The following is a 16,116-nucleotide window of genomic DNA, read 5'->3' on the forward strand; positions in this document are numbered from 1 at the left end:
TAAATTCTTGTATTTTTGAGAAGTTATGTTTCTGGTAAGTTACAATATTTCTGCTAAGTTCTGCTATGCTATTGTATTTCTGCCAAGTATTATGTTTCCTCTAAGATATTGCAGTTCTGCTAAATTATTACATTTTAGCAATGTTCCTTTGCTTCTGCAAAGTTTTTACAATTTCTGCAACTTTTCAGCTTTTTCAGCTACTTTTTGCATACAGCTTCAGCTTTAAGCATCCACACTGCATTTTCGCAGGAAATGCAAATTTTTCTAGTTGTGTGGATGCTTTAAGCATCCACACTATTGAGTTCCTGTTTCTCTTTATTCTTTATTATTATTATTATTATTCTAGTTGCTTCCGTACACTTTTTGGCACTTAACTACTTCCACAATTTTCAGCCGATTTTCACCGTTCAAATTTTAAACTATTCTGCTATTTCTGCTAATTTACGCTATGATTTTTGCTATTTTTAACTATTATACTTTTTAAAATATTAAGCTTTTTTCCTTTAATTTGTCCCATTGAAATGAATGGGAAACTTCTGCAATTCTGCTAAAATTTGCTTGTTTTTGAAACTTAACTACTTCCTCATATTTTCACCTAGAACAACCATTCAAATTTTAAAATGTTCACAAATTATTGGGCAATTCAGGTATGATTCAGCTTTTTCAAATCTTCTACTGTTTTACTTTTATGCCTCTTAAAGTTTTGAGTTGCAAAATTGTGATTTTTCACAAAATACATGTGTTGTTATGGTTGCTATGCTCTTGGCTTCCAGTGTGCCACTGAAGGTTTTGCAATTTTCACTTCATGTCCGAACAACTTCCTGCTACTTGCTCAATTTTCACTCAACTTCCACAAATTATACATCAAAACGTAGGTATTTTTGCTGGCTTTCAGAAAATGTCACCATCATTGTTGTGGGATTTATAGAATTTTTGCAAATCTCCTCAGACTAACACAAGGTCAGAAAACTCTCCATATAAAGTCAATGGAGAGCTTGTTCAAAATCACCGCTGGATTTCTGTAATGAGAGGCATATTCGAATCGTCATATCTCCTTAACGAAGCAAAGTTAAGACATGAGGCTTGTCCCCGAATATCTTCAGACACCCCTGACGCTCACAATTCAAGAATTTCTTTCTCACCTATTACCGTTCTGAAATGAGTTGGACTTGTTTGAGGGTAGGAAATTCGTCCTTCGCTCAGATTTCTTCAGATTTCAAACTGTGGAAATGAACCACTTTTTTCTCTTGTCATAACTTTTTGTTGGATTTCCACACAGACCTGAAAATTTCCATGATTGTTCACCAAAGCCTGCTGTCTCTTACGGTGAAAGAATGATATCGATACTCCAAATAGATTTCAAGTCACAAAGCGTTGTTTGAGGGCAAGTCAAGGCAGTTTTTGCTTCGCTCTACTCAGTTATGGTGCATTAGAAGTCAAATATCTTTAATAATTCATATTTTAATGATAAATTGTAAACACTGGAAGATTCCCCCATCTCTTCTGAACAAAACGGTGTAAGAATGACCGCTCTAGCCCCTACGGTTTGGAAATTATGGTCATTTGTTTGAGGGGAGTCCTCACTATGAGAAATAGGCTGCAATAATCCTGTGCCTCTCTGTGCTGCGTGTGTAAAAAGAGGCACCTGTTTTGGCGGGAAAAAGTACACAGGCTCTCTGATTGGTGGATTCAAATTCAGCAGCTCCCAGGCTGACCTAGAAACTTACTTCTCTCTCCCTGTGCATTTTTTTGCTGATTTTTTCATTTAACAAGTATATTTGAGGGACCCTCAGCATGTTCAGCATTTTTTCAGCTGTCCATTTTGCTTTTCCAATTTTTCTGTTTAACTTATTACTATTGTGCTAAATAATACTATTTCTGCTATTTTATAAGATTTGTGCCTAATATAGTATTTCTGCTAAATTACAATATTTCTGCTTTTTATACTATTTGTGCTAAAACATAGTATTTCTACTAAATGTAGTATTTATGCTTAATCATACTATTTCTGCTTTTTATGGGATTTGTGCCTAATATAGTATTTCTGCTTTTTATAGGATTTTTGCTCAAACATAGTATTTCTACTAAATGTAGTGTTTATGCTTAATCATCCTATTTCTGCTTTTTATAGGATTTGTGCTTAATATAGTATTTCTGCTAAATTATAGTATTTCTGCTTTTTATAGTATTTGTGCTAAAACATAGTATTTCTACTAAATGTAGTATTTATGCTTAATCATAGTATTTCTATATATTTCTGCCAGGTCCCCAGGCAGCCAATCCTCTGTGAGGACTGAGAAATTCAAATTTTCAAATCAGGGCCTGCACGGCTTCCCAGCCAATCATATATGTGTCCTGAGGCATTCAAATTTGCATATTGGGGCCTTCATGGCTTCTAAGCCAGCCAATCATATCTGAGGGCTGAGGAATTCAAATCCACAAATCAGGGCCTGCACAGCTTCCCAGCCAGCCAATCATGTATGTGGGCTCCAGGTATTCAAATTTGCATATTGGGGAATTCGTGGCTTCTAAGTCAACAAGTCATCCATGTCATATATCTCTAAAAATTCATATTTTAATGATAAATTGTCAACACTTGAAGATTCCCCCATCTCTTCTGAACAAAACGGTGTAAGAATGACCGCTCTAGCCCCTATGGTTAGGAAATTATGGTCATTTGTTTGAGGGGAATCCTCACTATGTGAAATAAACTGAAAGAAGCAGGTCTATGTCTCTGTGCTGCGTGTGTAAAAAGATGCACCTGTTTTGGCGGGAAAACGTAAACAGCCTCTCTGATTGGTGGATTCAAATTCAGCAGCTCCCAGGCTGACCTAGAAACTTAGTCCTCTCTCCCTGTGTGTGTGTGTGTGTGTGTGTGTGTGTGTGTGTGTGTGTGTGTGTGTGTGTGTGTGTGTGTGTTTAGTGGGAGAGAGAGGACCCTGCCCTTATTTGACAGCATGTCATTGTAGGATTTAAATTGAACATAGTTAGACTGGTTGACTGGATTAGAGCCTGTGTTTGTGTGTCCCTCTGTGCATTTGTGTTTCAATAAGTTATTACTATTCTGCTAAATCATAGTATTTCTGGTACTTTTCGGTACTTGTGCTAAATACAGTGTTTCTGCTAAATCATACTATTTCTGCTTTTCATAGGATTTATGCCTAATATAGTATTTCTGCTAAATTATAGTATTTCTGCTTTTTATAGGATTTGTGCCTAACATAGTATTTCTGCTAAATTATAGTATTTCTGCTTTTTATAGGATTTGTGCTTAACATAGTATTTCTGCTAAATTATAGTATTTCTGCTTTTTATACTATTTGTTCTAAATTATAGTATTTCTGCTTTTTATAGGATTTGTGCTTAATATAGTATTTCTGCTAAATTATAGTTTTTCTTCTTTTTATAATATTTGTGCTAAAACATAGTATTTCTACTAAATGTAGTATTTATGCTTAATAATAGTATTTCTATATATTTCTGCCAGGTCCCCAGGCAGCCAATCCTCTGTGAGGACTGAGACATTCAAATTTTCAAATCAGGGCCTGCACAGTTTCCCAGCCAATCAAATAAGTGTCCTGAGGCATTCAAATTTGCATATTGGGGCCTTCGTGGCTTCTAAGCCAGCCAATCATATCTGAGGGCTGAGGAATTCAAATCCACAAATCAGGGCCTGCACGGCTTCCCAGCCAGCCAATCACATATGTGGTCTCAGGCATTCAAATTTGCATATTGGGGAATTCGTGGCTTCTAAGTCAACAAGTCATCCATGTCATATATCTCTAAAAATTCATATTTTAATATTAAATTGTCAACACTTGAAGATTCCCCCATCTCTTCTGAACAAAACGGTGTAAGAATGACCGTTCTAGCCCCTACGGTTAGGAAATTACGGTCATTTGTTTGAGGGGAGTCGTCACTATGAGAAATAGACTGCAAAAATCCTGTGTCTCTCTGTGCTGCTGCGTGTGTAAACAGATGCACCTGTTTTGGTGGGGAAAAGTGCACAGCCTCTCTGATTGGTGGATTCAAATTCACCAGCTCCCAGGCTGACCTAGAAACTTACTTCTCTCTCCCTGTGTGTGTGTGTGTGTGTGTGTGTGTGTGTGTGTGTGTGTGTGTGTGTGACAGAGAGAGAGAGAGAGAGAGAGAGAGAGAGAGAGAGAAAGGCTTTTAATGGGATGATCTCATTGTAAGATTCAAAATCAATATATTTAGACTGGTTGACTGAATTGGATCTTGTGTATGTCTCTCTGTGCATGTGTGTTTCCTTATGTGTCCATATTTGTGATTGTGTGGCTGTTATATTTTTTTTGCCGATTTTTTTCATTTAACAAGTATATTTGAGGGACCCTCAGCATGTTCAGCATTTTTTCAGCTGTCCATTTTGCTTTTCCAATTTTTCTGTTTAACTTATTACTATTGTGCTAAATCATACAATTTCTGCTATTTCATAAGATTTGTGCTTAATATACTAGTTCTGCTTTTTATAGGATTTGTGCTTAATATACTATTTCTGCTTTTTATAGGATTTGTGCTTAATATACTATTTCTGCTTTTTATAGAATTTATGCTTAATCATACTATTTCTATATATTTCTGCCAGGTCCCCAGGCAGCCAATCCTCTGTGAGGACTCAGACATTCAAGTATACAGATCACAGCCTGCACGGCCTCCCAGCCAGCCAATCATATCTGAGGTCTCCCGTTTCCTCTCTTGTCATATCTCAGCGACAGATGTACAGAGAGCAATGAAAATCGCAGTCAAAGTACACCAAAGTCCGCTGATTCAGCCAGTAGAATAATTATGCTTCTAGTCCACCTAGTTTTTGAGTTACACAACGTTTTGTAACTCCAAAAAACGGTGTTTTTCGCCTCTCACCGCGATCTAATTCTGACTCCTCATCAGCCTGTTTTTCCAAAGCGGCCGCTCTCTTTCCCAGTGGCGCAGTTGGTAATGACACGGCTCTGCAAGCCAAAGATCGTGGGTTCGATTCCACCTTGGTCAACATGTTTTTTTTCCCTACAAATTAATACACTGTCACAGACCAGTAATTCATATTCATCATTTATTACAATTCTGCAAACTTTTATGATTTTACCAGCTTTTGATAATATGGACCTCACATTCTTGTTAACACTCCATGGCACAAATACTCTTCCCTTTAGGGTCTGTGTATGTGTGTGTGTGTATCAATATTTCTCCCATTTTAAAGTATTACTCCTCCATAATTGTATTTCTGTTCAATCAAAGTACTTTTACTACATCTTAGTACTTCTGCTCAATCATAGTATTTTTGCCAAATCATGATTTTTGTGCCAAATCATAACATTTGTGTTATGTTAAAGTATTACTACTAATTGGAGGAATTTCTGTCATGTTACAGTATATGTGCTAAATATAGTATTTCTGCCAAATCATACTATTTCTACTATGTTATATTTTTCTTTCTAAATACAGCATTTCTGCTATATAATTGTATTTCTGCTTTTTATACTATTTGTGCCTAACATAGTATTTCTGCTAAATTATAGTATTTATGCTTTTTATACTGTTTGTGCCTAATATAGTATTTCTGCTTTTTATAGGATTTGTGTTTAACCTTCAGAGGTCCTTAGGGACATTTATTGTCTTTTGCATTTTTAATTTTAATATAGTATTTCTGCTAAATTACAGTATTTCTGCTTTTTATACTATTTGTGCTAAAACATAGTATTTCTACTAAATGTAGTATTTATGCTTAATCATACTATTTGCATATTGGGGAATTCGTGGCTTCTAAGTCAACAAGTCATCCATGTCATATATCTCTAAAAATTCACATTTTAATGATAAATTGTCAACACTTGAAGATTCCCCCATCTCTTCTGAACAAAACGGTGCAGTGACCGTTCTAGCCCTTACGGTTAGGAAATTATAGTCATTTGTTTTGAGGGGAATCCTTAATGGATAATGTTTATATATATATATTTGTCTTTAAAACATCTTTGCAGACTGACTGTCCTGGACTGGTTGTTGTTGTTTTTTTTTTCAGGTCTGGTGAACTCAGCTCTTTGGTGTTGGTGTTCAGGAGTAGAGCCTTCTAATAATATTTATTCAAGTTATAGATTTAAAGTTCTGCGAGTTTTTTCTGTAGCAAATAAATATTGTATAGAATATTTAAAATCACCTACATTTTTGATGTTTACAATGCCCATTGTGTGTAATACTGGAATTTCCTACTACCCGTGAACGCCTCATCTTTTACCTGACTGCCGGACATCCGCCTTTCCGCACACTTCGCTGAGTCCGCTCTGGGTGAGTGCTGTCGCTCTGCTTCTCCTCTTCTCTCCTAAATGTTTATAGTCTGTTTGTGTGATTTAACGAGTTCTTTTAGTGATTTATAAAGCCAACCGAGGTATAACTCATATTAGAGTAACACAGTGGTTGCTTTTTCTTAGTGAAACGTTGTCATTTTTGTATGTAAAAGGAGTGTTTGATGAGCTAACAACCCGATGCTAATGCCTAGCGCTCCTTTGAGCCCAGTGTGAAATGAAAATTTGACTGTGAACCACGGTTATTGTGTTGTTTTATTAATTACATTTGGTGTGTTTGTCAGTCTGTTACATAAGGTGCAGTTAGTTCTCTTCACAAATCAGTTGGTTGAAACAGCCTCATTCTTTATGCTGTAAAGTTTTTAACGAACCGCCATCTTAGATTCAGTGTCAGCTGTCGGCAAGATCAAAGGAGCCATTTTACCGCCTCTGACCGAACACGGGAGAAAAAGAGTCACGTGTGTCCAGGTCTTGTGGGTTAATTAAGACAAAGGAGGGGGGGAGAAACTGAGGATTAAACATAGGCTATGTCCCCACATACACGGGTATTTTTGAAAACGGAGATTTTCCGTTTTAAAAAACAATCCCGTCCACACATAAATGCAGAAATGAAGGAGAACGCTGCTAGGAACATGCCAAAGCAGCAGGTGGCGCTATCCGGTTGTTCAGTGATGACGCGACGAATCCTACTTCCGGGTCTAAAGTAGTCTGCGTTTAATATGGCTTTTGTGTTGTTAACATGTTTAATGTTATGTATTTTCTTCTATTTGATCTCAAAAAGCTCCTAAAACAGTCAGTGATCCCTGTTGACCTCCCTCGGCTTTTATTACCGCTAATCATTTATTTAAGCTCAGTTTTTAAAACCTTAGGATGTAACTACAGCCCAGCCCATGCAGCAGTATATGAATGACTAACCTCGTATTGTGGATGGATTATCTCAGTTGTTCTCCTGGCTGAAGTTTGGTCCTTTTACAGCATCCTGCCATGCGATTACATTTGTTCCTGACCACCGAGAACACTCACGGTAACTTTTATCGAGTGGAAAAAAAGTTAGCTTGTTTATATTATGCTAACATAGCTGTGTCGCTAGCGGTCACCTAGCACATCATTATATACCAGCTAGTCCAACTTCAGTAACCCTACAAACGTCACTGCCGTTTAGTTTTCTGTCTTCATTTATGCTGGAAGTGATAGCAGAGCTGTACGTTTTAATTTGTTTCCAAAACCCCGCAGTCAGGACATGCTATATTGTATTTAGATAGAAGCTAGCGAGCTAACTCCCTGCTAACTTCTAACTCCGTTAAATGTCATAAATTCCGTTTTCATGGATGCCTGGATGTTAAACTCAATTCTTACACCTGGTAGAGCAGAACACTGATCATTTTATTAAAGATGAAAGACTTTAGACAGTTTTCAACTCTCAGTAATGCCATAGTGATCGTTTGATATATGGACCTGCAGCGGAGTTTAGACCCAGACACGGCTAGTGACGTCAGACTGAACAACCGGATATTCCTAACCGTGTAGAAATGTTGGCCAATCAGAAGTCTAGAAGCCTCGGTGGGAAATGGTAAACAAAGATGGGGCATAGAAGCAGAACCGAGTCATATCTGTGGGGGGACAGTAACTGTGTGCGCATATGTAAGCATTTAAACACTGCAGAGAGAACAATTAACAGTAACCGTATTGTAGAAATGCATTTCACCGAAACAATAACGTTGCGCACAGTGTGACGTCAAAAAAGGCGCTGCGTTTTCTCCGTTTCCCTGTCCACACATAAATGCAAAAACGGAGTTTTCGAAAATATTCTGGCAAGCGTTTTTAGTTTTTCAGTGACCGAAAACGCCGTTTAAGTGTGGACGAAAGGTGCAAACGCATAGAAAAATCTCCATTTTCAAAAGTACGTGTGGACATAGCCCAAGAATAATAAGAACTCCTAATATGTAGACTTTAATTTTTAAGAACTGTTTAACAAAGGCTTGTTTGTGCCAACCTAAATCTGCAGCACAGTTTAAATTCTCACTTTGTGGGAAATTAATGAAATAAACAACAGCCCACCTTCACATAAATAAAATATAGCAGTATATTATTATTAGTATGGTACATAGATATTTATTTTAAAACTACAGCATATTTACTATGATACTATGTGCAGTTGGTAATATTTTAGGAAGTAGAATTTGAATGCAGACCACCTCAAATATTAAAGCCTTAAAAATATGTCGTGCAGTTTTTCATGTATGAGTGTTTTGCAATCTTAAATGAGATGTAGACCAAAGAAAACAGAGGAGAGTTGTTGTTTGTATTCCAGCTGTAGTAAACAAAGAAGTTTAGTGAATCTTTTTGACAACAGAGAGTGATGCAGTATTGATGCTGATTTGAGTTTTCTGATCCTGTATTTTTGTTCTTTGTCTTTTGTTACACAGAGTGAAATAAAGCTTGGTTTTGCCTTTGCTGGTAAGTAAACAGTGATTGTAACTGAAGCAATATGAAATTGGGATTGTGTAACATTTTTAGCAATTTACATACAATAGTTTGGCTTTTTGTGATATCTTGCCATTTGCTCATGGGCAAAAACACATTTAGGATTTATAAGCAGTAAAGCCCCCCCCCCCCCCCCACTAGATCTCTGAGTGTCCCTAAAAATGTCCCTGAAGTTTAATAGGCCATTTATGTCTAATTTTAAAGGCTTATCAAAGCATTTCTGTAGTAATTATTGTTTTTATTACACATGTTAAGGCCATTTGAGACTGCAATTAAATTTTGCCCTCTTTAGACTAAAGTGAGTTCATTTTGTGTGAGGTAAAGTGCTGGGAAAAGTCTTTCTTCCTTGCAGATTTATTTTGTTCATGCTTTTTTGTCACATGTTTCAAATCATCTAACAGGGATGATATGAATAAATACAAAAAAGCATTTTAAAGTGATGATTTCACATATGAAGCAGAGAAAACCAAACCAGAGCTATCTGTTCTAATGTGAGAACATGCTGGTCTCTAATACCCAGCTGTGGAAGCCCTGATAGCAAGAACTACCATCAAGCATTTATAGTATCAAGTATTATTTGTGATTGTTGCACGCTTTGAAACTGTGATGTTATCATTTGATCAAGTGTGCAGTGCGAGCAAATCATTGCTTGTGGTATCTGCTGTGTTATGTAATAGCACCAAAGTATTAGAGCTTTACGTTAATGAGGAATTTCTGTGGAATTGCAGATGGATAAAACGACACATCACCTTAATAAAGACAGAAATCTTTAATAAGGTGCAGAAAGAGAAGATGGGGTGTTTATAGTAAAGCTGTTGTAAACAAAGAATTTAACTGATTTTTTTTTTCACTACAGATTGTGATGCAGTATTGACTCTGATGCTGATTTCAGTTGTCTGATTCTGTATTTTTGTTCTTTTGTTACAGAGTGAAACAGAACTTCGGTTTTGCCTTTGCTGGTAAGTAAGCAGCAATTGTAACTGCAGTAATATGACATTGTCACTGTGTAACATGTTTAGCAACTTACCTAACATAGTTTGGTTTTTGTGACATTACCATTTACTGATGGGCAAAAACAAATGGTCAGAATTTATACCTTGTAGCAGCAAAGGCCCCACACATGACCTCTGACTGTCCCTGAAGTTTAACAGGCCATTTGTGTCTGATTTTTATGTTTGAACACAAACAACTGTTTTTATACAGTTGTTCATGTTCTCCGTTTGTTTATGGATTTACCTAGCAGACACAACTATGAACGCATTTTAGGTGAGTTAGTGTAAGTGGTAGCTTAAACACTTAAGAGCACCACAGTTGTTGATTTATATCTTCACTCATATTCTGCTTATGTATTACATTAAAGTCAGACCACTATAGAAGTATTTTTGCCTGAGTGAACAGAAGTGGTAGGTTAAACATTTAAGCAATAATAAAAGACTAAGGCTACGTTCACACTGCAGGCGAAAGCGCATCAAATCCGATTTTTTTGACCCTATGCGACCCATATCCGATCATGCTATGACAGTGTGAACGGCGCAAATCCGATATTTTCAAATCCGATCTGGGTCACTTTCATATGTGGTACTGAATCCGATACATATCCGATGTATTAGAAAGCGACTGCTGTTTGAACGGTCAAGTCGCATTAAATCCGCCTTTTACGTCACCGACACAAGACTGAAGCCAATTATCAGCGCCAGAGAAGCGCCCGAGAAGACATCGCGAACGCTTCCTGGCCATCCAGTGTAGATGTAAGTGAAACTGTTGGGAAGACGACGTAAACATTTTATTTGTACTGTATAATCTGCAGATTCTGACAGAAATCTGCAGCTATCCTTTGAAGCACCGCTCCTCTAAAACAGCAATAAGGATCATTATTAGGTTATTTACATTATTATGTAAATAACAAAATAACTTAAAGCAAAAATTGGGAAACGTAAAGTCCGAAGTCTTTATATTAAGGGCCATCAGTCAAACAATACTGTTGCTCTGGGTCTAAACAGAGCGCGTTGTGTGTGACATCTTCTTTTGCGCATGCGGGCCGCTTTGAGCGTTCACACTAGAGAGCGTTTGCTGTCGCATTTTATTTGTAGTGTGAATGAGCAGACAAAAATCGGATTTGATCAAAAAATCGGAATTGAGTATTAAGACCTGCAGTGTGAACGTAGCCTAAGAGAACCAGAGTTGTGAGTAGGCAATGTTGTGTATGTTAAAGCCTGTGTGTAATTTATGTACACTAAGTTTAAATCAGTTTCTTAATAATTTGCTCGATACAATGTGTTTGAAAATTATGTATAAAAGGGAAATATTGCAAAATACAAAAAGATTCCTGCCAACAGGTACAATGGAAGGACTTTTTATTATAATTTTTAAGAAATTTTAATTGCAAAAATGGCGTGCCACTCTTGTTACTATAACATGTCAGAATTTACATGTATTTTAGGATTTACATATTCAGATCAGAACTAAAACCTGGTGAGGTTTTCTGTTGATTCTAACAGTTGTGGTTTTTCCACACTTTATTAAGCACTGACTTGTGATAGAAAATGATGGAGCTAAAAAGCCATAATCTGTACCAACAAATATTGGTGCCTCTTTTTTGCACTTCTGTAGTATGCATGCCTTTTATTACACATGTTATCACCATGTGAGACTCTGTAACTGAAGTTTGTCCTCTTTAGACTACAGTGAGTTCATAAAGGCTTGAAGAAATTGAGGATTTTACTAGTTATTTCATGTCACAGTAAATTGGATTGTGTGCGAAGAGGTTCAACAGTGTAAGTCATTAAACAGTGATCTGATGTGTTGTTTCCTTTCTCTAGGATACTGATCTGATCGTCGCAAGTCTGGTAAGTAAAGGTTTTGTCTGCGGTACAGTGCTGAGAAAGGTCTTTCTTCCTTGCAGATTTATTTTGTTTATGCTTTTTTCACATGTTTCAAATCATCTAACAAGGATGACCTGGATAAATACAAAAAGCAGTTTTAAAGTGATGATTTCATTTTTGAACCAGAACAACCTGGTCTAATGTAAAAACATGTTGGTCTCTAATACCCAGCTGTGGATGCCCTGATAGCAACAATTACCATCAAGCATTTACAGTAACTGGTAATGACTGGTTTACATCACTGGTTAATTTTGGTCCACTATAATTTCAGAATTGTCATAATTAGATCCAAACAGGACAGGCAAAAAAAGAAAAGAAAAAAGTCTTAATTAAGGCCCAATATAGGGTTTTCAAGTCATGCCAAGTATCTTAATTTCATTAAAGTCCAGACTGATTAGTTTACACCATGTGTTTTGTTTCATTCATTCAATTGGACTTGCTTGTGTGCTTCAGATCCTAAGTGTGATTAAACTTAAGCCCAGGACCTGATGAGTTGATGTAGGTCCTGAAGTAGTAAAGGAACTCTGGGACATCACAGTAACAGCACCATGTTTGACTTTAATGCTGGTGTTTTTCTCTCACTATAGATGATTCAGTTTAGTGCAGTTAGTCAGCACAGCTCTTGGTTATCATCGAGATATTATTAGGCAACTTGTTTTTGCATGTTCAGCTACAACATCTGGGAGGGTTTCTGTTTTCTGAGGTCTCCAGATCCTTAGTAGTCTCTTTGTAAACCTTTACAGAACTATGTGTTTGTTTCACATTAGAGCAGCTCACGACTAGCAGTTTAGGGACAATTAAATATTCACATAGGACAGGGGTCTCAAACTCCACTCTTCAAGTGCCGGTGTCCTGAAGCTTTTCCACGTGTCCCTGTTACAAAACACCTGAATAACATTTGTAGGTCATTAGTGAGAGTATAGAATTTGACTGTGTGCTGAAGTGGCATCCCCTAAGACTACTCAAATTTAAGTAATTTAAGTGTTTGGAAAAATGTACTTCTAAAAGTACTTTCATTGCATCATGTTCATTCACTCATGAGCTGCTATAACATGAATCAAATGGCTGAATTACCACCTCAGCATGCAGTCAGGTTCTGTAGAGTTTTGCTAATGACCTACTAATGTTATTCAGGTGTGTTGCAACAGGGACACATAGAAAAGTTTCTGGACACCAGGCCTTAAGGACCAGAGTTTGAGACCACTGGTGGTAGGGCATTGTGGATTTCAAAAGCTTGTTCCCTTAAATCACTGCCTAAAAACTGCTTTTTGTAATTTGTCATAATGACTTGCAAAGTATAGGTGGGATGAAAACATAAACATAAGACATTTTATAGTGGCCTGATATTTTTATCAAGGCTGTTTTTTGAAAATAATCCTGGCCTAATTTACAAAAGATGAACTGTCTGAAATTCATGTTTGTTTGTTTGTTTAAGAAATGTGGGAATGTCCAGCAAAGATCTTACATGCAACAGCTCAGATACAGCACTCACTTCTGTTCTTTTTATCATGAAATGATCTACAAAGAAATGATCATCATACTAAATTTTGCTAATTAGGCCTTTATATCAGCTATGATAAGTTTATTATAGATTTAGTGGAGTGCTTATTGCTGTGTATCAAACATGCCCCAAATGTGACTGAAATATGTAGAAACTGCTGTGTAGAAACTAGCTGTCTCCAAATTTCTCATTTTGCCAAAATTCATACAGAGTGACCTGAAACTGTGCTGTAACCTCAGTGTGTTGGTTTTGTTGGACCATTTAATATTTACAGTAAGTTACTGTAGCAGCACGTCTTAGTTTGAGTTTATAGACTTAGTTTATTGTTTTAATAGAATGTAAAAATGTCCTTATAACAGTTCCACCATCATTTGTTAAACATTGTCATTCTGTTCAGTCCAATAATTTACTGTAGAACTCTTTAGTATTTAAAGCCCTACATGTACTGTATTTTTGAGATTATAAGGCATAATGTCAATAAACAAGCCTGTTTTTAAGGCAGATTAAGCCGAACAAACAGTCAGATAAGTCCAACTTTATTCAAGTCATTCACAAACAACTCTCAACACTGTTCAGTTGTAACACATAAAATACAGAACAATACACTCACTTTTTCAGTTCATTCCTCATCCACAAATTCATCAAACTCTTCATGGGTTGATCAGTTTGAAATCTGCTTCTTAAGCATGTCTCTTAGCACGTGCCAGGTCCTTGTACACACACCATAATGTTATGTTGAAGCACCGTACGAATTACTCTGCGAGGGTCCTGACTATGGTAGCCATAATGCTCTGACAATACATCAAGCAGCGCAGCTTTGTAGCTTACGAAGTCTTACTAAAATATTTGACAGAATTTTGAGCGCTGTGTACCACAGAAATCCCGTTTGAGGTCAGTAAGCATAACCAGAATCGATACGCTAGGCACATTGTATGTTTTTGAGATAATGACAGGATTTTAGGTGTGCCATATAGTCTGAAGAATATGGTAAATCCAAGCATGTTGGAAATATGACTAATTCCATGCCTTTTGTGTCTTACAGGTGACCTGCTGCAGAAGATCCTCTCTCTCTCTCTATCATTATAAGCAATTCTGTCTATCCTATCACTCTCCCAACTCTATCTAATTTGAAAGCCATTCTATCTTGTATCCCTCTATCCCTACTGCTCTATCTAATTTGAAAGCCATTCTATCTTGTATCCCTCTATCCCTACTGCTCTATCTAATTTGAAAGCCATTCTATCTTGTATCCCTCTATCCCTACTGCTCTATCTAATTTGAAAGCCATTCTATCTTGTATCCCTCTATCTCTACCGCTCTATCTAATTTGAAAGCCATTCCATCTTGTATCCCTCTATCTCTACTGCTCTATCTAATTTGAGAATCCAAGTTTTGAGAATCCTTTCAGAATCCAATTTTCAGAAATCCAAGTTACCAGAACTTGATCTATCTGTTACAGAATTCTGAGAGATCTCTGCTCTCACTGCTCTTTCTTTCCTGTCATTAAGCTCTCTCACATTCAGTCATTTTGCTTTAAATTACAAGTTGAATATACAGTAGTAGAATTACAGTACAGTAGAACTTATAGTAGAAACTACTTACACAGCCCTACATTTGTCATTTTAATTTTGCATTAGACTTTAGTTTGGACTGCTAGTTTGGCTTACTTTGATCAATTGTATAAAATATTTATAAGTTTATTTGTAATAAGATAATCTGGTTATTTTGTAATACATACATTCAGATAAATAATAAATCAGATCCAGTCTGTTAGTCTGTTTCATTGGCTATAACATTTGACTGCAAGTTTATAGTATTATTATTTAAGGACAAACCCATTTTGTCACTCAGTGTAAGTATTCAGTCAGTATTGTCATCGAGAAGTGCCTGAGGACCCAGACTTCCTGTTTCCTGACTGCTGCAGAACATCCAGCTGAAGAAACCCCGTTTCTAAAAGAGCTACAATAAAACGGACCAAATTGTTTCCAGAGAACTTTGAATTTCCTTTATTTTGAGTTTGGAGTACAAATCAGCTTTTTAACATCTATTCATATATTCATAAAAACATTTTATAGTATAATAGTACATTTCTCAGATTTAACAGTAACTTAAGGAGTTATAAGTTTTTCTGTGTTTCAAGGTTCAGTTTTGTTTATATTTGTGTATAACCACATATAAGCTCCAGATTGTACTTCAGCAAAATGCCAAGAAAAAGTCAAAGGTCGCAGTCCCAGAAGCTTAGATGGCAAAAGCAGAAAGAACAGCTGAATGTTTCTCAGAGCAGTGAGCAGGTAAAGGTGTGTGTTTCAGCTTTTCCCAGCACAGAAGTGCAGAGCAGTGTTCAGACAGCCACAGTGTCTTATGCAGATGTGGTAAAGAGAAGTGTTCCCTCAGTGTCTGTCCCAGAGCCTGAAGTTATGCAGGTAATCCAGACTAAACCCCAGCTAACTGTACAAACACAGCATGATGGAGAGACAGCCACAGTGTCTTATGCAAATGTGGTAAAAAGAAGTGTTCCCTCAGTGTCTGTCCCAGAGCCTGAAGTTATGCAGGTAATCCAGACTAAACCCCAGCTAACTGTACAAACACAGCATGATGGACAAGCTCCAGGACAGTCTCATGTACAGGTTACAAACAGTGAAAATCCACGAGTGAGTAGCGTCTGTGCTTCCCGAAGCCAGGCCGCTCCTAGGTATGGAAAGTACCGGAATCAGCAATGCATGGCTAACAGTTTGGTTTTCCTGTCATTCTTACACGAGGATGAATTTATTACCAGAGCAGATCTAAACCGTGTGTTGGACAAAGGCCATGCCGTCTATTCAGATGCCAGACTGAGGTTTGTGAACAGTGTGTTTCTAGCCTGCGATGAACTTCCCTCAGTTGTTACCAGCCGCACACACGAGTATCAAGTCGACATGTCTCAGTTTGCTCATTA

General features: G+C 37.0%; 1 protein-coding gene and 2 long non-coding RNA genes across 3 annotated transcripts in view; 2 read left to right on the forward strand and 1 right to left on the reverse strand.

Annotated features, from left to right (window-relative positions):
- The window catches only part of LOC112432149 (uncharacterized), a 499,305-nt gene that overhangs the window by 162,782 nt on the left and 320,407 nt on the right, over positions 1 to 16,116 (reverse strand). The window lies entirely within an intron of this gene.
- The window catches only part of LOC143420631 (protein NLRC3-like), a 238,078-nt gene that overhangs the window by 48,141 nt on the left and 173,821 nt on the right, over positions 1 to 16,116 (forward strand). The window lies entirely within an intron of this gene.
- On the forward strand, positions 5,799 to 14,863 carry LOC112434700 (uncharacterized). The gene is made up of 5 exons (XR_003024176.2): positions 5,799 to 6,297; positions 8,741 to 8,771; positions 9,726 to 9,757; positions 11,618 to 11,644; positions 14,224 to 14,863. It is a non-coding gene; the product is annotated as an uncharacterized LOC112434700 (long non-coding RNA).

The sequence above is a fragment of the Maylandia zebra genome, linkage group LG2 (genome assembly GCF_041146795.1).
Source record: "Maylandia zebra isolate NMK-2024a linkage group LG2, Mzebra_GT3a, whole genome shotgun sequence".
NCBI lineage: Eukaryota > Metazoa > Chordata > Actinopteri > Cichliformes > Cichlidae > Maylandia > Maylandia zebra.